We start from the raw sequence: 12,734 nt of genomic DNA on the forward strand, positions 1-12,734 counted from the left end.
AAAGCTTTCACAAACCCATCCACTGCACTACGCCTCTGACAGGGAAGACAGAAAAGGCAAAGGAGAAAAGGAAAGATATACCCGTCTGACTGCAGAGTTCCAAAGAATAACAAGAAAGCCATCCTCAGTGATAAATGCAAAGAAATAGAGGAAAACAATACAATGGGAAAGACTAAAGGTCTTTTCCAGAACATTAGAGATACTATGGGAACACTTCATGCAAAGATGGGCACGATGAAGGACAGAAATGGTATGGACCTAACAGAAGCAGAAGATATTAAGAAAAGGTGGCTTAAATGTAAATGGGTTGAATGCACCAACCAAAAGACAAAGAGTGACTGAATGGATACAAAAACAAGACCCCTATATATGCTGTCTACAAGAGACCCACCTCAAAACAAGGGACACATACAGACTGAAAATGGAGGGCTGGAAAAAGATATTTCATGCAAATGGAGACCAAAAGAAAGCAGGAGTAGCAATACTCATATCAGATAAAATAGACTTTGAAATAAAGACTGTGAAAAGAGACAAAGAAGGACACTACATAATGATCAAAGGATGAATCCAAGAAGAATATATAACAATTATAAATATATATGCACCCAACATAGGAGCACCACAATATGTAAGGCAAATGCTAACAAGTATGAAAGGGGAAATTAACAGAAATACAATAATAGTGGGAGACTTTAATACCCCACTCACACCTATGCATAGATCAACTAAACAGAAAATTAACAAGGGAACACAAACTTTAAATGATACAATGTACCAGTTAAACCTAATTGATACCTACAGGACATTTTACCCCCAAACAATGAATTTCACCTTTTTCTCAAGTGCACACGGAACCTTCTCCAGGGTAGATCACATTCTGGGCCATAAATCTAGCCTTAGTAAATTCAAAAAAATTGAAATCATTCCAAGCATCTTTTCTGATCACAATGTGGCAAAATTAGATGTCAACTACAGGAAAAAAACTATTACAGATACAAACGTATGGAGGCTAAACAACACACTTCTGAATAACCAGCAAATCACAGAAGAAATCAAAAAAGAAATCAAAATATGCATAGAAACAAATGAAAATGAAAACACAACAACCCAAATCCTATCGGACTCAGTAAAAGCAGTGCTAAGGGGAAGGTTCATAGCAATACAAGCTTACCTCAAGAAACAAGAAAAAAATCAAATAAATAACATAACTCTACACCTAAAGCAACTAGAAAAAGAAGAAATGAAGAACCCCAGGGTTAGAAGGAAAGAAATCATAAAAATTAGGGCAGAAATAAATGAAAAAGAAACAAAGGAGACCATAGCAAAAAATCAACACAGCTAAAAGCTGGTTCTTTGAGAAGATAAATAAAATAGACAAACTATAAGACAGACTCATCAAGAAAAAAAGGGAAAAGAATCAAATCAACAAAATTAGAAAAGATAATGGAGAAATCACAACAGACGGCATAGAAATACAAAGGATCATAAGAGACTACTATCAGTAACTATATGCCAATAAAATGGACAACTTGGAAGAAATGGACAAATTCTTAGAAAAATATAACTTTCCAAAACTGAACCAGGAAGAAATAGAAAATCTTAACAGACCCATCACAAGCACAGAAATTGAAACTGTAATCAGAAATCTTCCAGCAAACAAAAGCCCAAGACCAGATGGCTTCACAGCTGAATTCTACCTAAAATTTAGAAAAGAGTTAATACCTATCCTACTCAAACTCTTCCAGAAAACTGCAAAGGAAGGTAAACTTCCAAACTCATTATATGCGGCCACCATCACCCTAATACCAAAACAAGACAAAGATAACACAATAAAGGAAAACTACAGGCCAATAACACTGATGAACATAGATGCAAAAATCCTTAACAAAATTCTAGCAAACAGAATCCAACAACATATTAAAAAGATCATACATCATAACCAAGTGGGCTTTATCACAGGGATGCAAGGATTCTTCAAATTCTGCAAATCAATCAGTGTGATACACCACATTAACAAATTGAAAGATAAAAACCATATGATTATCTCAATAGATGCAGAGAAAGCCTTTGACAAAATTCAACATCCATTTGTGATAAAAACCCTCCAGAAAGCAGGAATAGAAGGAACATACCTCAACATAATAAAAGCCATATATGATAAACCCATAGCAAACATTATCCTCAATGGTAGAAAATTGAAAGCATTTCCCCTTAAATCAGGAACAAGACAAGGGTGCCACTCTCACCACTACTATTCAACATAGCTTTGGAAGTTTTAGCCACAGCAATCAGAGAAGAAAAAGAAATAAAAGGAATCCAGATTGGAAAAGAAGAAGCAAAACTCTCACTGTTTGCAGATGACATGATCCTCTACATAGAAAACCCTAAAGATTCCACCAGAAAATTACTAGAGCTAATCAATGAATATAGTAAACTTGCAGGATATAAAATTAACACACGGAAATCCCTTGCATTCCAATATACCAACAATGAGAAAACAGAAAGAAAAACTAAGGAAACAATTCCATTCACCATTTCAATGAAAAGAATAAAATACTTCAGAATAAATCTACCTAAAGAAACAAAAGACCTATATATAGAAAACTATAAAACACTGATGAAAGAAATCAAAGATGACACAAACAGATGGAGAAATATACTATGTTCATGGATCGGAAGAATCAATATAGTGAAAATGAGTATACTACCCAAAGCAATTTATAGATTCAATGCAATCCCTATCAAGCTACCAACGGTATTTTTCAGAGAACTAGAACAAATAATTTCACAGTTTGTATGGAAATACAAAATACCTCAAATGGAAATATCTCAAATAGCCAAAGCAATCTTGAGAAAAAAGAATGGAACTGGAGGAATCAACCTGCCTGACTTCAGACTATACTACAAAGCTACAGTTATCAAGACAGTATGGTACTGGCACAAAGACAGAAATATAGATCAATGGAACAAAATAGAAAGCCCAGAGATACATCCACACACCTATGGACACCTTATCTTTGACAAAGGAGGCAAGAATATACAATGGAGAAAAGACAATCTCTTTAACAAGTGGTGCTGGGAAAACTGGTCAACCACTGTAAAAGAATGAAACTGGAACACTTTGTAACACCATACACAAAAGTAAACTCAAAATGGATTAAATATCTAAGCTTAAGACCAGAAACTATAAAACTCCTAGAGGAAAACATAGGCAAAACACTCTCTGACATAAATCACAGCAGGATCCTCTATGACCCACCTCCCAGAGTAATGGAAAGCAATAATAAACAAATGGGACCTAATTAAACTTAAAAGCTTTTGCACGATGAAGGAAATAAAAGCAAGGTGAAAAGACAGGCTTCAGAATGGGAGAAAATAATAGCAAACAAAGCAACTGACAAAGAATTAATCTCAAAAATATACAAGCAGCTCCTGTAGCTGAATTCCAGAAAACTAAACGACCCAAGCAAAAAATGGGCCAAAGAACTAAACAGACATCTCTCCAAAGAAGACATATAGATGGCTAACAAACACATGAAAAGATGCTCAACATCACTCATTATTAGAGAAATGCAAATCAAAAACACAATGAGGTACCATCTCACAATGGTCAGAATGGCTGCTATCAAAAAGTCTACAAGCAATAAATGCTGGAGAGGGTGCAGAGAAAAGAGAACCCTATTACACTGTTGGTGGGAATGCAAACTAGTACAGCTACTATGCAGAAGAGTGTGGAGATTCCTTAAAAAACTGGAAATAGAACTGCCATACAAGCCAGCAATCCCACTGTTGGACACACACACCAAGGAAACCAGAATTGAGACACATGTACATCAATGTTCATTGAAGCACTGTTTACAATAGCTAGGACATGGAAGCAAACTAGATGTCTATCAGCAGATGAATGGATAAGAAAACAGTGGTACATATACACAATGGAATATTACTCAGCCATTAAAAAGAATGCATTTGAATCAGTTCTAATAAGATGGATGAAACTGGAGCCTATTATACAGAGTGAATTAAGTCAGAAAGAAAAACACCAATATAGTACACTAACACATGTATATGAAATTTAGAAAGATGGTAATGATGACCCTATATGCGAGACAGAAAAAGAGACACAGATGCATAGAACAGTCTTACAGACTCTGTGGGAGAAGGCGAGAGTGGGATGATCTGAAAGAATAGCATTGAAACATATATATAATCATATGTGAAACATATTGCCAGCCCAGGTTCGATGCATGAGACAGGGTGCTCAGGGCGGGTTTACTGGGATGACCCAGAGGGATGGGATGGGGAGGGAGGTGGGAGGTGGGTTCAGGATGGGGAACACATGTACATCCATGGCTGATTCTTGTGAATGTATGGCAAAAACCACCACAATATTGTAAAGTAATTAGCCTCCAATTAAAATAAATTAATTAATTTTAGAAAAAAGAAAAGGTGGCAAGAATACACAGAACAACTATACAAAAAAGATCTTCATGACCCAGATAACCATGATCATGTGATCACTCGCTTAAAACCATACATCCTGGAATGTGAAGTCAAGTGGGCCTTAGGAAGCATCACTGCAAACAAACCTAGTGGAGGTGATGGAATTCCAGTTGAGCTGTTTCAGATCTTGAAAGATGATACTGTGAAAGTGCTGCACTCCATATTCCAGCAAATTTGGAAAATTCAGCAGTGGCCACAGGACCGGAAAAGGTCAGTTTTCATTCCAATCCCTAAGAAAGGCAATACCAAAGAATGCTCAAACTACCACACAATTGCACTCATCTCACATGCTAGCAAAGTAATGCTCAAAATTCTCCAAGTCAGGCTTCAACAGTATGTGAACTATGAATTTCCAGATGTTCAATCTGGATTTAGAAAAGTCAGAGGAACCAGAGATCAAATTGCCAACATCCATTGGATCCTCGAAAAAGCAAGAGTTCCAGAAAAACATCTACTTCTGCTTTATTGACTACACCAAAGCCTTTGATTGTGTGGATCACAATAAACTGTGGAAAATTCTTAAAGAGATGGGAATACCAAACCACTTTATCTGCCCCCTGAGAAATCTGTACACAGGTCAAGAAGCAACAGTTGGAACCAGATATGGAAAAATGGACTGGTTCTAAATTGGGAAAGGAGTACATCAAGGCTGTATATTGTCACCCTACTTATTAACTTACATGCAGAGTACATCATGAGAAATGCCAGGCTGGATGAAGTGCAAGCTAGAATCAAGATTGCCAAGAGAAATATCAATAACCTCAGATATTCAGATGACACCACCCTTATGGCAGAAAACGAAGAAGAACTAAAGAGACTCTTGATGAAAGTGAAAGAGGAGAGTGAAAAAGCTGACTTAAAACTCAACATTCAAAAAACTAAGATCATGGCATTCGGTCCCATCACTGCATGGCAAATAGATGGAGAAACAATGGAAACAGTGAGAGACTTTATTTTCTTGGGCTCCAAATCACTGTGGACGGTGACTGTAGCCATGAAATTAACATGAAATTAAAAGATATTTGCTCCTTAGAAGAAAAGCTATCACCAACCTAGACAGCTTATTAAAAAGCAGAGACATTACTTTGCCGACAAAGGTCTGTCTAGTCAAGGCTATGGTTTTTCCAGTAGTCATATATGGATGTGAGAGTTGGACCATAAAGAAAGCTGAGCGCTGAAGAACTAATGCTTTTGAACTGTGATGGTGAAGACTCTTGAGAGTCCCTTGGACTGCAAGGAGATCCTACCAGTCCATCCTAAAGGAAATCAATCCTGAATATTCATTGGAAAAACTGATGCTGAAGCTGAAGCTCCAATACTTTGGCCACCTGATGCGAAGAACTGACTCATTTGAAAAGATCCTGATGCTGGGAAAGGTTGAAGGCAGGGGTAGAAGGGGACGACAGAGGATGAGATGGTGGCATCACATCATCAACTTGATGGACATGAGTTTGAGCAAGTTCCAGGAGTTGGTGATGGACAGGGAAGCCTAGCACGCTGCAGTCCATGGGATCACAAAGAGTTGGACATTCCTGAGTGACTGAACTGAAGTGAACATCTTTCAGAAAAGCTTTCTCATAAAGGAGCTGTTTCAATCTAATTCCATCTTTTATAATCCTCTCTACTCTTTTGTTAAAGTTCCATCTCCTAATACAGTACATTGTTTATCTCTGAGGGTTCTATTTCATCTCTTATCTTTATAAGAATTTATTCTACTGATGGGTAGAGAGAGGCATTTTCACCCCAAGTTAGGGGTAGTGTGGGACCAGCATTCACCTTGCAGTAAATGTTCAGAACCCCAACTGTGACACCTGAGCTGGACTTGCCCCTTCCACCACCAGCCCTCTTTACTTTTTGCTTCCCCACTTGCCCTCCTCCAATCTAGAAATTACTTCTATATTTTATTTTCTCACAGATTTAAAAGGGATTTCTGCACACATAAGTTTCTAGAACACAGGTGCAATTGCCTACTTCTCCAAATTTTGATCTATATGAAATTTTAGTAATACTTTTGCTAGCTGTTGCTATGGTGAGTTTGCCACTGAGCTAAGAAAATTGTATGACTTGTTATAGAGCAGGAGCCACCTTCAAATAAAAGGTGAGTGAGTGAGTGAAAGTCACTCACTCGTGTCCGATTCTCTGTGACCCCCATGGACTATACAGTCCATGGAATACTCCAGGCCAGAATACTGGAGTGGGTAGCCTTTCCCTTCTCCAGAGGATCTTCCCAACCCAGGGATCAAACCCAGGTCTCCCACATTGCAGGTGGATTGTTTACCAGCTGAGCCACACGGGAAGCCCAAATAAAAGGTAAGAGACTTAGAAAATAAACTGGAAGATTGGGTTCTTCCTAAACATACAGTAGTTTTGCCTCATTAATATAAAAAAGATTACTGTTACGGCAATGAACAGTTCTAAAAATTGGCACAGTGGTAAAGGGCAATGAGGTGAATAGTTCAAAAATGATTATGCCATAAAATTCTAATGTTAGAAACCGTGCTGTGCTCCTGACACATTTTCCCTGCCCTGGAATGAAGCCATTAATCAGCTGGTAAGAAGTCTGCCTGCAATGCAGGAGACCTGGGTTCAACCCCTAGGTTGGGAAGATCCCCTGAAGAAGGAAATGGCAACCCATTCCAGTATTCTTGCCTGGAAAATCCCATGGACAGAGGAGCCTGGTGGGCTACAGCTCATGGGGTCGCAGAGTCAGACACGACTGAGCAACATCACTTCACTTCACTGCACCACTCATGGCAGCCAGTAACAATGGCTACTCATTGTCAGTCAGGAATAGACAAGCAAGGCTCATTGGACATTGAGAATAGTTTACAACTTAAAAGAGAAAGACTATCATCAAATAGACCAACAAGTTAGAAACAATAACACTAGAGAAAAGAAATAGTTCTAATTATACTCAAATAAATTTGAGAAAATATCACATCCTCATCAAACAAATATAGGATACTCTGAAAAAGGAATAAAATAGGGAGTCAAAAGGAGCTAATGAAATTCAAATCAATTGCTGAAATAAAAATTCAAAAAAATTATTTAAGAAAGCACTACAAAATCAAAGATAATATAAGCGGACCAAGGCTATTGTCTCAGGAATGCATGATTGGTTCAGTTTTCAAGAATCAGTTGAGAAAGAAGAGAAAAAAGAAAAAAATTAATCAATGTTTGAAGAAACCATCTTGAAACATCAAGAAACCAAAAAAGAAAAATCATATGATAATCTCAATAGATAGGGGGAAAACATTTGATAAAATTCACCATCCATTTGTAATTTAGAAAAAAAAAAACTCTCAGCAAGCTGGGAAATAAAAGAAATTTTCTCAAAAGGATAAGGGGCATCTACAAAAGAAAACTACAACTAACATCATACTTAATGGTAAATAACGGAATTTACCATTCTTTACCAAGAAGAATTCTTCTTTTAAGAAGAAGAAACAGGTGAGAATATTTACTCTTACCAAAAGTGTACTGAAGCTATAAGATAGAAAATAACAAATTGGTTAGGATGTGAGAAACTGGGACACTAGTACATTGCTGGTGGGAATTTAAAATGGTACAGCTGTTTTAGAAAACGGTATAGTTGTTGCTCAAAAGGTTAAATGTAATGCTGCCTTATGACCCAGAAATTTCACTCCTAGGTATATGCCCAACAGGAAACAAATGTCCACACAAAAATCTGCAAACAAACATTTGTAGCAGCATCATTCATGATAAACGCCAAGCCTCTAGCACAGTGCCTGGCACTGATGAATGGATAAATAAAACATGGTATATCCATATCATGAAATTTCTTTGGCAGTAAAACAAAATGAAATACTGATACATACTACAACATACATAAATGTTGAAAATATAAACTAAGTGAAAGAACCTAGTCACAAAAGACCACATATTATATGATTTCATTTATATGATATGTGTAGAATAGGTAAGTATATACAGACAGGAAAGCAATTGCTGGTTTCCTAGAGGCAGCAGGTTGTGGGGGAAATGAGGAGTGACTGATGATGGCTATGGGGCTTCTTTTGAGAATGATGACAATGTTCTAAAATTGTGGTGAAGATAACTGCACAACTTTGAGAATACACTAACAACCATTGAACTCTGTACTTCAAATGGATAAATTGTATGGTATGTGAGTTATATCTCAATAAAGGTCTTATTTTTTTTTTCAAGTGTACCAGTGGTCCCAGTCAGTGAAGCAAAGAATAAAAAAGAAATAGGCAAAGATTTCTTAGATATGACACAAAGAGCACAAATCATGGGAGAAACATTGATATATTGGAATTAATCAAAATTTAAAATTTCTGTTCCTTGGAAGATTTTGTTTAACAAATAGAAATCAAACCACAGACTGAGAGAAAGTGTAAGATACACATCTGGTGAAAGTTTGAAATCCAGAATATGTATATATACATATATGTATATATACATATATATATATATACTTTTGAACTTCAATAAAAATAATCCAGTTTTTAAAAACAAGCAAAAGATTGATGAAACATTTCATCCAAGAAGATACACAGATGGCTAATAAACATACAAAAAGAATTATCAGTCATTGAGAAAATGCAAAATAAAACTACAAAGAGATCACACTACGTACCTATTAGAAAGGGCTTCCTTGGTGGCTCAGATGATAAAGAATCTGCCTGCAATGCAGGATACCCGGGTTCAATCCCTGGGTTGGGAAGATTCCCTGGAGAAGGACATGGAAACCCACTCCAGTATTTTTGCCTGGAGAATTCCATGGAAGAGGAGCCTGGCAGGCTACAGTCTATGTAGTCGCAAAGAGTCAGACACAACTGAGTGACTAACACACACCTATTAGAAGAGGGGTCGGGGTATCGGAAAAAAAAAACAAACCCAACCATATCAATAGAAAGTGTGTACAAGGATATGGGGCATTTGGAACTCTATGCATTGCTGATGGGGATGCAAAATGGCACCTCCACTTTGGAAAATAGTATGGTACTTTGTCATTAGGATAAATCATATACTTACCTTCCCTCTAACCCCACTCCGAAACATTTACTCAAGTGAAAACATGTCCACTTAAAAACTTGCATGTGAAAACTTATAATGGCTCTGATCTATAACAGCCAAAATCTGGAAACAACTCAAATGTCCATTGTACACTTAATACTCATATAATGTATATCAATTATATCTCAAAAAAATTAAAAATAAAAATGAATGGTACTTGCAACAATATGGATAAATCTCAAATGCATTATGCTAAGTGAAAGAAGCCAGATTCAAATGGATACTCAATGCTTCTACTTATATGACATTCTGGAGAAGGCAAAAGTATAGGAACAAAAAACAGCTGTAGTCACTGGGGGCTGGAGGGAAAGGGAGGCAATTGATTTATGACAAAGCATGAGGAGACTCTAAGGGTAAGTGAAATGTTCTACATCTTGATTGTGGTGGTTACCTGACTGTGTATGTCTTGTCAAAATTCAGAAATGCTCACCAAAAAATAGTGTATTTTACTGTAAGTATATATACTCACTATGCATAACTTTAGAAAATCTGCTGAAGTGTCAGTCATTTCTTTCCTGAATTTACCTCAATCTAGGGTTCTAGCTCTCAGTCTTGCAACTTCAAAACCTGTCAGCAAAGTCTCAGGAGAATCAAATTAGCACTTTAAGAATCACATTCAGTTCACAAGAAGTAATACATAAATCAGAATGTCAGTTGATTTATTTGTAATGGAACTGCCAATGCTAATAGATAACCTAGGTTTTTAGTCAAGTCCTTCTCTCCCTGTAATCATTAAGTGAAGTGATAGTCACTCAGTCCTGTCCGGCTCTTTGCTATCCCATGGACTGTAGCCTGCCAGGCTACTCTGTCCATGGAATTCTCCAGGCAAGAATACTGGAGTGGGTTACCATTTTCTTCTCCAGGGGATTTTCCCGACCCAGGGATTGAACCCAGGTCTCCCGCAATACAGGTGGAATCTTTACCGACTGAGCCACCAGGGAAGCCCTCGCTGTAACCATACTAATGAGAAACCATGGCCATCATCCTAGAAGACGATCCCCCCTTGCAGCCTCTCTAGGTCCCGCTCCATAGGTTTGATAACACCTTCTCACTGCCAGTACACCGCTATCTTGTGGTTTCCCTACACCTTGCCCATACTTTAAAAGTCCTTTTATTAAACTTCCTTCAGATCAGTCATTTGGTTCCTACAGATAGAGTTACTTTGTATATTATATCCTATAGTTGATACACTGAGGCTTTCGTGCTAAGGGCAGCACAAAACATTCATTTCTTCAACAAATACTCCCTGAGAACCTCCTTTGTGCCAGGTCTTAGGGAATACAGCAGTGAGCAACATAAATAAATCCTCTCCCTCTGTCCTCCGATGGGTGACTAAGGAAGGATTTCTCCAGGAGATGACTTTGAGGCTGATTCCAGGACAAGGTGAAAAAAAGCCAAGCATACAAAGATCTCTAGGAATAACTTGCTCAGCAAAAGGACAAACAAGAGTGATGACCCTGAGGGACAGATATGAATGCAAGTGGCTGTGGCAGAGTGAATAAATGGTGGGGATGGGAGGAAACAGGAGGCTTTGTAGGCTGCGTTAAAGGGATGTGGATTTGATTCCAAGGTTTGTGGGCAGCCCTCGTGGGAAGGGGCAGGGGAATGGTTGAGTTTGGGAGAAACATGATCTGATTCACATTTTAAAGCTTCATTGGCTGCTGTGTAAGAATAGACTGTAAAGCAGGAATGGCAGCAGAGAGTATTAAAATAGCTGAGGGAAGAGATTATGGTGGCATGGATCAGGCTGGTAACAATGGGAGATGGAGAGAAGTGACAATATTCAGATCTGAATTTGCTTATTAATTGGAAATGGAGTGAAGGGGAAAGGAAGAGCCTGCTGCTAAAAATTCTGATTTTTAATACCTCAGGTGCCAGTTACTAGGTTTTTCAACATTGGGATGGTGTAGAAAAATAAGGATTGATATGTTTATTTGATATCCAAATTGAGATGTTGAGGAGGCAACTGAGTATGAGCCTGGCTCTTAGGAAAGAAATGAGAGCTCAAGAAATAGTCATGTGTGAGACACCCACATATGGGACTGGATGAGGTTACCCTGGACTTCTCTGGTGGTCCAGTAGTTAAGACTCCCTGCTTCCAATGCAGAGAGTGCAGGTTTGATCCCTGGTCAGGGAACTAAGATCCCACATGCTGTGCAGTGCAGCCAAAAAACTCAGAGGCTTCCCTGGTGGCTCAGACAGTAAAGAATCTTCCCTGCAAAGTAGAAGACCCAGGTTCAATCCCTGGGTTGGAAAGATTCCCTGGAGAAAGGAATGGCTACCCACTCCAGTATTCTTGCCTGGAGAATCCCTTGGACAGAGGAGCCTGATGGGCTACGGTCTATGGGTCCCAAAGAGTCAGACATGACTGAGTGACTAAGCACACACTTAGGAGGTTACTCTGGGAAACAGTGTCTCTGGAGAAGATCAGGGACAGGGACGAGCCAGGAGGGTCGGCTGGCGTTTAGAGCTTAGAGAAAAAGAGGAGGAACTAGCAAAGAAGTCTAAGAAGAAGCCCCAGGAAGGAAGAGGGAAGAGGATTGTGGTGGATATGCCTGGACCAATGCGAGACTGACAACTCCATCCCCTAGGGAAACGGCGTTTGAGAAAAATCAATTGTGCTAAATATGACTGAAAAGTGAAAGAAGACAAAGTTGAAAATTAAGTCATTGAACATGCCAACATGTAGGATATTGAGGCTTTCATCACCAAATGACAGACACTAAAGTAGGTTAATTAGAAAATTGATGGTTTTAGAATGGAGAGCACAAATATAAACAACTATGCAAAGGAGTTTTGCTATAAAGGGAGCAGATAGAGGGAAAAGTGGAGTCGAGGTTTTTGTTAAGATAGAAGATGTCAGGACATATTTACATGGGTGGTGATAGTGGTAAAGAACCCGCCTGCCAATGCAAGAGATGCTGGAGACAAGGATTTGATCCCTGGGTCAGCAAGATCCCCTGGAGGAGGGCATGGCAACCCACTCCAGTATTCTTGCCTGGAGAATCCCATGGACAGAGAAGCCATAGGGTTGCAAAGAGTCAGACATGACTGAAGCAACTTAGCACACATAAACTGATGGGATTTTCCTAGCAGAGAGAAAAATAGATCATCTAGGAAAAGGGAAGATACGTGAAAGAAAAAAATTTTGAAGCGAGGAGAAAGAGTGG

General features: G+C 38.5%; 1 protein-coding gene across 4 annotated transcripts in view; it reads right to left on the minus strand.

Moving 5' to 3' along the window:
* The window catches only part of SREK1IP1 (SREK1 interacting protein 1), a 374,836-nt gene that overhangs the window by 251,566 nt on the left and 110,536 nt on the right, over positions 1–12,734 (minus strand). For 2 of the 4 annotated variants that reach the window (XM_081518349.1, XM_081518341.1), the window contains one exon: positions 4,590–4,733. The exons of the other annotated variants lie outside the window; for them this stretch is intronic. The gene's annotated coding sequence lies outside the window, so the exon portion shown is untranslated. Of the gene's footprint in view, positions 1–4,589; positions 4,734–12,734 lie in introns of those variants that run through there. 4 annotated transcript variants of the gene reach the window in all.

This window comes from Giraffa tippelskirchi, chromosome 8 (genome assembly GCF_054371585.1).
Source record: "Giraffa tippelskirchi isolate mGirTip1 chromosome 8, T2T-mGirTip1v1.2.pri, whole genome shotgun sequence".
Lineage (NCBI taxonomy): Eukaryota > Metazoa > Chordata > Mammalia > Artiodactyla > Giraffidae > Giraffa > Giraffa tippelskirchi.